This window comes from Pinus tabuliformis, chromosome 4_2 (genome assembly GCF_031772625.1).
Source record: "Pinus tabuliformis cultivar Carrire ecotype Pingquan chromosome 4_2, CPIR1, whole genome shotgun sequence".
Taxonomy (NCBI): Eukaryota; Viridiplantae; Streptophyta; class Pinopsida; order Pinales; family Pinaceae; genus Pinus; species Pinus tabuliformis.
The window spans coordinates 887,460,237-887,470,194 of NC_142304.1; the positions used below are offsets into that span (position 1 = coordinate 887,460,237).

A 9,958-nucleotide genomic window follows, 5' to 3' on the forward strand; every position below is an offset into this window, starting at 1 on the left:
GGATAAATTTGAAACCCTGCGCACAACGAAAGAAGTTTTCTCATTAAAAGACATTGATTTTGGGGTTAATCGCTTGGCTAATGGGAAAGTTGAGGACATTGAAGGTTACTAGGTGGAAATCTTAAACATTGGAGGTCCTGTCCTCGTCCCCCACATTCATAAGCTTTTCAATCAAGCGATCAAGCAAGGGTTCCCTAAACCATGGACTCAAAGTCTCATTTTCCCTATTTTTAGAAGTGGGGATACAAATAACCCCTCTAATTATCAAACAATTATGATCAACCCTCTCCTAGCCAAGTTATATGGTATTATTTTGGAAAGGAAGTTGAGCATATGGCTTGAAAGTGAAGGTAAGCGGGCTAAAGGCCAAGCGGGTTTCAAAAAGCAACACACAACAACAGACCACCTCGTTTCGCTTAGGATCATTGTGGAGGAATGCTGCAATGATAAATCCAATCTCTTTTGTTACTTTGTGGACTGTAGAAAGGCTTTTGATATGGTTCCTAGAAACAACCTTTGGAACAGATTAGAACAGCTAAAGGTTCCTTTTAAGTTGAGAGCTGCTGCTATAAGGTTATACGAGAATGTAATTGCCAAGTTAAAGAGCAATGAGGGGTGGTCGAAAGATATTAAGTGTAATATCAGAGTTATACAAGGTTGCCCCCTCTCCCCTACCCTATTGGCATTTACATCGACAAGCTAGAAGGTTGTTTAGAGGAAGCAAGATGTGCTGGCACGATCTTAGCTGGGATAGTCATCATACTTCTTCTCTACGCTGATGATATTGTTCTTCTCACAAGGTGCCCATCTAATCTTGATAAGTAACTTATACTTCTTAAGGATTTCTGCTCTACCATGGGTATGATTGTTAACACTGACAAAACAAAAGTTATGATTATCAGATCCAAGAATGACACTCGCACTAATTTTATGTATGACAATAGTAACTTGGAGGAAGTGTCTTCCTACAAGTACCTAGGAATTGGTATTCATCACAAGCTCAACTGGAACTATAACATTGAGAAAAGGATTAATGGAGGATGGAAAGCTTATTTTGGTCTTGAAAATAATTGTAAAACGGAAAACCTCGTAATGTGGGATAGAAAGAAGTTCCTCTTTGAAACTTTAGTCACTCCAGTTATCTTATATGGACGTGAGGTTTGGGGTTGTAGCATCTCTGGAAAATCCTAGAGAAAGATTGAGCAAATCTAGAAGTGTTTTATAATGTATAACCTTAAAATTAAAAGCAACACACCCTATCCTATTCTCCTTATAGAAGTGAGTCTTTCCCCTATCGAGAGCCTAACTATGACTAGGCTTATGTTGTACAAGCACAAAATCAATAACATAGGAGACCGTAGACTTCTTAGGATAGCTTCAAATTCCAGCCAAGACCACCTAAGGCTCAAACGAGGTTGGTATAAAGACACCAGGGCTTGGTTAAACCATTGGGAGATCGACGAAAATTTTGCATTGCAAAACATTAAAAACATTAAAAACAATGTTACTTCTAAGTTCAAAGAAAAAATGTGGTGTGAGAAAGATTTAGTAGCTAAAAGAAAATTAAGATATTATAAGGAGGTCATCAACCCCACCCTAGAAGATCAAAAGTATCTCTATGTTTTAACTAGCTCAAAGAAGAAAATTAATATAGCCAAGAAGAGCACGAACTCTCATGAGCTCTATAGTGAAACAGGTTGTTGGGTAGTTCCTAAAACACCATGGATGGTAAGGTTTCTGCATCTCTAATACGAACATCAAGGATGAAAATCACTTTCTCTTAGAGTGCCTCATGTACAACCACATTAGATCTTAATTTCAAAATCTTTGTTGCAACAATGACCTTCCTAGCCTTTTAAGATGTCAAAATTAGCCTTTTAAGATGTCAAAATTATAGTGAGAGGAGGCTTTTCTCTAAGCTTTTTGAGCATAAGAATAAAATCTTAAATCAAACTAAATAATTCCTTTCTTTTAGGCCTGGTAAACCAAAATTTGCCCTCAACAAACCTTAACCATTATGGTTATCATCATCATCAAATTGATTAAGATAAATTAATTTTTTTTAATATAAATAATTTTAAAACCTTGAACATTTTAATAAAATAACGCAATCATCTTAATTGAAAAGTGAGATATTATTGTTTTACTATTTTTTTTAGTTTGCTAAATAAATCGTTATAAAACTTTTAGAATCGGTAAATTAATATTGGTCGATAAGTCTTATCTCATTACATCTTAGGAAAACATATATACCTACATCTATAATACAAGATGTGGACACATCTCATAACCCAAAAATTTCAGAGATATATATGGAGTTCAAAAGTGTTTTCCTTTATATGCAACTTCAATTACTTTTATTTGAAAAATCGCTCAGGGAGCTCCTACGCTGTGTTGGTATGCAATTAATTTCTTTTATTTTAATATAATACCATGATTTTTAGTTTCTTCTATTTTAATAGCATACCATTTTAATCACCTCAGCGGCACAACACACATTTTATAGGTACAAGAGCAGTGGCGCGTATTCGGACAAACCTTCTCGTCAAATATGTACATGGACATGAATTCGTACCAGCTTTTGCGTAACATATATGAATGATATAATATTATTCTCAGAAATCAAAACTCAAAATATGAACTTTTCCATCATATTAATATAAATTTTTCCATGGATATAAATTAGTATAGATTTATTTTAACTATAAATTTAATATAGCTAAATTTATTTTAAGAAGAGAGGAATTTAAATTTGGCAATAGCTAACCAGCTTGTTATAGGGCATTAAATGCCTGTTTACATGTAGGTTGGTTAAGTACATATTGTGGAAGAATGACTCTGATTTTTGTCCACCACAAAATTTTTAACCAGCCTGCATGTAAACCGGTATTTAATACCCTATGACAAACTAATTAGTTCTTGCCGACTTAATAAACCTCTAGGCTCAATAAAAACAACCTGCTGTAAGAGTCCTGGCAATGGCTAATAAATAATAAACAACCAATAACCAGGTAAATGTCGAATGTAAATGTATATCCTGAGGATGAATATCATTGCAGTCCATTATTTTCCCCCACAGCTTCAACAATGTCGTTGAAAGAATACAAATTCCAATCATTCATTATATCTACAGATAGGTTAACTGTGGTGATTGAACGATATCTATCAACTCAGCGGCACATCACACTTTTTAAAGATAAAAGAGCAGTGACACACATTCAGACATTTTAATTGAGGAAGCGGATCCATTCGGACTTGCTGGGAACATGCAAGTTGACAGCGGTGAGCAGGTAGTAACCCGGAGGAGCCACCACTGAGGTGGGTGGAGCAGTTATGGAAACTAAATATGTGTTCTTCGCCTCGGTCTTGACAACTTCCATGACTGCAAGAGAGAGCATTCTCTGGTGCATGGACATGGCGTGCGTGTTGAAAGGAGGGGCATATGCATGAAAATGTAAGTCCTTGCTCCAAAACTCCGAAACAGATAAACGAACCATGAAATTCGACCCGTACTTGATGTCCCTCGTAGAAATAGATGCAATGGCCGGTCGCTTGTGATCGTACATGGAATGCAGATAGGGAGGAATGTAGGCTTCCACTCTCAGTTCTGTGGGGAATGGCTTGGCCGCAAGATTATAAGTTTGATGGGGATTGCTCCCGGCTACTAAAACCCGCCCGTCGGGCAGCACAAGAGCAGTGGAATGATACATTCTCGGGATTTCAGCCGGAGCCAAATTTGTGAACCTCTCGCCAACGGCTGCGGAGGGCGTGTAGAGGAGCGGAAAAAATGCAGGGCCCCGCCCATCTTCCCAGCCGGCGGTGCCATTTTTGGCTCCGTTGATGATGAGAATGTCTCCCGTGGGGAGAATGAGCATGTCACCCATTACTCTAGGGCCGGGCATGTCTTCCATTTGCCATTGCGGTTTCTGAGACGTGATCTCCATTCTCCCGCAGCTCCTCAAGGCCTCTACGTATTTGTGTTTTTGTTGGGCCACCGTGAAAGCTCCATAAGGAGCTCCACCGCAGATGAGAATTTCCAGCTTTTTGAAATTATTGGCGGACTGGAGGGGAAGCATGGCGGAAGAAGCGGAGGAGGGATAGCTCCGGGGGCCGTCGCCTGGCATGGTGGGGAACGTTTTGATGACTTTGTTTCTGTTGTAGTCCAAGAGTATAGAATCCTTGTTAGCGAAGATGAAGAGATTGCCATCGGGAACCAGATACAGAAACGGATACAGATTGTTCTCCTCTCCCACAGTGTTGGTCTTCACCAGGAATGGTAGCTCGAAGGCCTCACGGTCCCTAGGGTTTCTAGGTATGAACTCGTAATTAAACGATCTCCGCCCGCCTACTACTATCACCCGGCCGTCCGGCAAGATCTGGTTGGAAGCGTACCACCTCCTGGAAAGCAGTGGCGTCTTGCTTTCGATCCAGTCGCAGGTTGAGTCGACGCAGGGCTTCAAGTAGCGGACCACTTTTTCTCCGTCCTGCCACCCGCCCGTTCCGACCAACGTCCCGTTGCTGAGAAACGCGCCCGACGAACAAAAGGTGTTCGTCGACGATTGCAGCTGCCTCACCTCATTCTTCACGATGTCGTACTCCACCGAATGTGCCCAGCAACGACCTTCTTGCGGCATGGGCCTCCCCACGTCCCTTTTTGGGCACCCGTTTTTTGTCTGATCGTACATGATAACATTACCAGCGTGCGTTAGCGTCATATGCATTGCAGACAGCCCCGCGTTTTGCAGAATAAGCTCCCATCGCCCGACCCGCGCCTCCTCAGCAACTTGCTGCCCTGCAACGTTGGCGATCGCGTTTACGCACGTAACAATGATCAGCACCCACGTCGATATTGTATAACATTTCTGCATTTTATTGGATCACGTTAAACTTTAAACTAAATACTTCAAAGTTGAAGTACCCAACGATTCCAGACACACAGAACTTGAGGTTTAGTTTTTTAATGGATCCTTAACCGAAAAATCCAGTTATGTTCTTCGGCTAAGGTATCCAGTACGAGAAATAAGAAAAAGGACGATACGCTTATATAATCGCAAAAAGCAATGGGGGCTCCTGCAAAATCGAAAATTCAATGTTCAATGTTACAACTGTCACTCGAAATTCCCTAATGTCGTGAGGCGATAATTAGGCTCTATGTATCTAGTTAAGCTCTTCAAGTGACGTTATTGACGTCAACCATGTGATTATTAGTTGCAACAAACTAACCATTAAGGCAAACAAGGACCACGCTCAAGGAAGTAACGTAACCCTCTTATAACGTTATTTTTTGGAAAATGGGTTACAACATTTTAATTTAACTAACGATGGTAAGGCTTTAATTTTAGTGAAATAATTGTAAATATTTTTTATAATATTTACAATTATATCTTTTATTTTTGGGTAATACGGTTTATTTTTGTTAAATTGATTAATTAAAAAAATTATTATAGTAAATAGTGTTATATGAAATGAATTATTGTTTTTTTTGGGAAATATGGTTATTTGGGAATGTGGTATTCATAAGTTTTGGTATTATAACAAAAGTTTATTTACAAAATAAAAAATTTGGTAGTTAAACGTTGTGGATTTCCATGATTAAAAATATTGTTAAATTTTGTTTTAGATGTATATATCATTAATTTATATATGAATTCATTTTATAATTAAGAATAATAATAACAATTCAGAAAGCTTACTAGAGAAGTTCGTAAAAATGTAAAGTAAATGTGAGTCTAAAGGTTTCAAGTTCAAATCTTGGAGATCAACCTCTTGCCTAGTATGAAGAAGGTTCAATCATTGATTCTCCTAAATACAAAAAATAATAATAACAATTTAAAATAAAGTTATAATTTAAATCATTTTTCTGATAAATAAGTATGTGTTTTGATGCCTATCATGTTTGTCAGCCATTTAGTTTATATGGTTGCCTTAATAAATAGTGAAAGTGAAAAGATTTCTGTTGTAAATTTTTTTATGTATAATAACTATGAAAACAACAAAAATTATATTTATAATAACTATGAAGAAACTATTTTGAGATTCCTTCAAATATGTGTTTATATATATAGTTTGTGTTAAACATTAAATTTTACATAAATTATTTTTAAAATTTTGTAAAATAATAATTTAAAGTAAAATAATAATTTATTTAAAATGTTGTAAAATAATAATTTCAATTAAAGTGATAATTAATTAAATATTTCTATATTCATCCACATTTGTTAGCTATTTAATTTACAGATTGAAATCTTATTTTAATAAAATGTTGACTAAACTCTATCAATAACCATAATATTTATCATAAAACAATATATGATATGGATTCGGAGAGTAAATATATTTTTAGTAAAATGAAATACAAGTAATCCAATAAATTATTTGAAAAATAAAAAGTAATGATATATTACATTTATATAGTTTAACAACGATGTTGATTTGTGATGATTTTGTTAAAAACATTATTAAGATTATTGAAAAAAATGGTATTTAAAAATTTATTTTTCTTTAAAGAAAAATAAATAGAAAAGGTGTTTATATTGTAAGGATTGGGTCAAAGTAAAGACGTTTCGAACCAACTAATGTGGTTCATTCTCAATGCAAGGTGAGAAATAAATCAATTTGAGACAAAAAAAATAGTAGGGATGCATCCCTAAAAGACTATTCTCTAAATTATGGATCACAAAAGTCTTAGATCTAACAGACAAGGTGTTTTTAAAAACTATTCTTAAAAATTAAGAGCATTAATAAATGAATTTTTGGAGACACTTTGAAAAAAATCCTTTGAAAAATTCATTTTTCTTAACTTTATTGCTGAGCCATCCAAAAGTTATAATTTGGTGATTTTTTATATTATCATCTAACTCTCTCGAAGATTATGAAATTTTAAATATATATGTAAATATATTTTGAATATTTTATGAAAAATATTTTTAAAAATCATTTCTTACCTAGAAGTTTGTAAAACAATATACCAATTATATATAGAAAATATTAAAAAATATAATACATTTATTTATTTATTTATTTTGCGAATTTAAGAATTTTTTATTAATCAAGCAAACTAAAATACATAAATATATTTTTGGGCACATAAGGAGTTCTAATAATTTGATCTTGATCTTTGTTGCTTATACTCATTGATACTAATTACATGCATACAAAATTCGTATTTTTTTACCTCTTTAATCCTAAAAACCCTCCAAACAAGGAATAATTACGACTTAGATTGAGGTCATGCCAAAAACATCAAGATGAACACTACTATCACTGCTTCTTACTCATCCACGAGTGCCCAACCAAATTCCGCAAGGTAACGTCCCCAAAGGAATCATTGTCGTCATCACACCGCTAAAGCATGAACACCACCGTCAACCCATGACACAGTATCCACCAACACCAGACCCCTCCACTAAGAGAACTTGAGAAATATAAACCCCACACTAAACAAGATGCATTAGAGTCTCTAAAAAATAAATAAATAAATAAAATAAAAAAAATCCATATCCAAACCAAAAAGCACATCGTTGCAACTCAAATATGTAGTCATAATCCCAAGAAAGAAGGCCATCACAGGCCAATCAGAAACAAAAAACAAATGCTTGAGGAGGGATCCAAAAGCCACCAACCGAACACTTGAGCCATGAGGGTCTCTAATATCTCCTCCATTTGGCTTATAAGGAACACCCTCCAAGTGGCTAAAGAGCAGGCAATTTCTACATCAAATGTGCAAACTCAACTTGCACAAGAAAAGTCAGCAAAAGGAGGAAGGGAAGAACAATCTTCTCCTACGACTAAAGCATCAATCCAAGATTTTAGAATAGTGTAGAGAAAAAAGAGACCAAGGATCTATGTGATTGTTGGTGCAAAAAATGAACTTTAGAAGACAACATTAGATGGACTTGGAGATACTATGCTTTATACACAATCTGGTGGACAATCTACAGAGTCCCCAACTCATTCTACTACTTCTCATGAATAGAAGGTAGTTCAGACTAGTGGAGACATTCCGAAGGATAAGGAGGAAGACATTTTCCATGTCTTCATTGAGATTAAAAGGAGGAATGAAGAATTGAAGCTAAACACTTATACCCAATTCTGAAAGCATTATTCCAGCTCTCAAGCCAGGCTTCTCTCAGCCTTTGACTCAAAGAAGGGAAATATACAGATGGCTTTCTTACAATCCCAAATTCCACAGCCTAGGACTGCTGCTCACTATCAAAAGCAAACTTCTTTTAAGTTCAATGTGAAGGATGTGCTCCATAGTGAAACGGGTCGTTGGGTAGTTCCTAAAACACCATGGATGGAAAGGTTCTGCCATCTCTGTGAGAATAGGAACATCTTAGAGTGCCCTGCATACAACCACATTAGATCTCAGTTTCAAAACTTTTGTTGCAATACTGACCTTCCTAGCCTTTTACGTTGTCAAAATTACAAACAGTCGAGCCTGCTTACGCATCCTCTCCCTCTCCCTTATGGTCGAGCACCTAAAGGTCCTATGGTCGAGCGCCTCTGGACCTTATGGTCGAGCACCTCTCCTTATTAGTCGAGCGTGCTTACGCACCCTAAAGGTTCAATTTACTTATTGGGTGGGGGGGCCAACACTGGATAAATAAGGATATCCTTATTGGGTGGGGGGCCAGCCCTGGATAAATAAGGATATCCAGCGGGGGGGGTGGGTAAAGAACGGGGATATATCCTCGTAATCCCTCCCTCGGGGAGCGTTTTCCCTTCGCCCTTCAGATAACACCGCAGGCCACCTCCTTTCTTCTGAAGTGGAAAATCAATAAGGAAGGAAAGGATGCGCAAGCATATGAGCTCGGGGGCTTCTCTCCAAGCTTTTTGAGTATAGGAATAAAATCTTAAATCAAACTAAATACTTCGTTTCTTTAGGCCCGATAAACCAAAGTTTGGTCTCAGTGGACGTTAATCACCACCATCATCATCATATCATTGAATTCTTAATTTCACTATAATGAGTAATGAGACCATACTGAACTAAAGCAAACATAAATGAAACCATAATGAACTAAAGCAAACATACACCTAGTATAATTCTTTCATAATTTTTATCTATACATTCCGCAATATAACTTACTCCACTCTTAAAAATCCCACTAACAATCTGGTACAAGATTGGTTCAAACTTTTAATGAGCGTAATACCTACCTTATAATACAAAATATCAATTGATTATTGTTGAAACGTAATAATTTCTCTACTTATAAAACATACTCATGATATCCTCGTATTGAAATGAATATTAAAACATTAATATTTTAAATCGAATACGGTGCTTAGAAAACGTAATTCCCTAATACAGTGCTTAGAAAACCTACACCATGGAACCAAATCGAAAACTCTAGCACAATTGACTTTACCCAAAGATACCGAGTTGATCTAACAACACTACGGGGCGACCACGAATGCAGATCGATGTTTCATTACCTCAAGTGCCACTTAATGTGCGATCAGCCTGTCTGTCATTTCGATTTTACCCTTTAAATTCCAATAAAATGTTAATAAGATTTAATAAATAATTTTTTATTAAATTATATAGCTACCAAAATTTCATTAATAAGTTTTTAATAAATTAAAGATAGGAATCCTAATGAATTTTTAATAAATTAAAAATAAAAATAAATAAATAAAAACTAACAAACTATCTATATATAAAAAATATTCCAAGATCAAATGTTAGTCATTCATAATTTGAAATTTTTCCAAGGACAATTCTAACATTAACGAGCCTTTGACTAAATAAAGTATTTTATTTACTAACAACAAAGACCATGCATAGATCACATCGTTCAACTTTTTAATGAAAGACTCTTCGTAACATGATTAAACTTTTGGCCAGTCATATTACGGAGGTCTTTTAAAGTGGAGATTGTCAATAGGTAATAGATATTATATTATCATAAATATGGTATATATTTTATTTATATAATAAATATAAAATTAT

At 35.5% G+C, this 9,958-nt stretch overlaps 1 pseudogene; it reads right to left on the reverse strand.

Annotated features, from left to right (window-relative positions):
• Positions 1-3,227: 3,227 nt before the first annotated feature.
• LOC149172543 (aldehyde oxidase GLOX pseudogene) lies at positions 3,228-4,778 on the reverse strand (annotated as a pseudogene).
• Between the last annotated feature and the right edge of the window lie 5,180 nt (positions 4,779-9,958).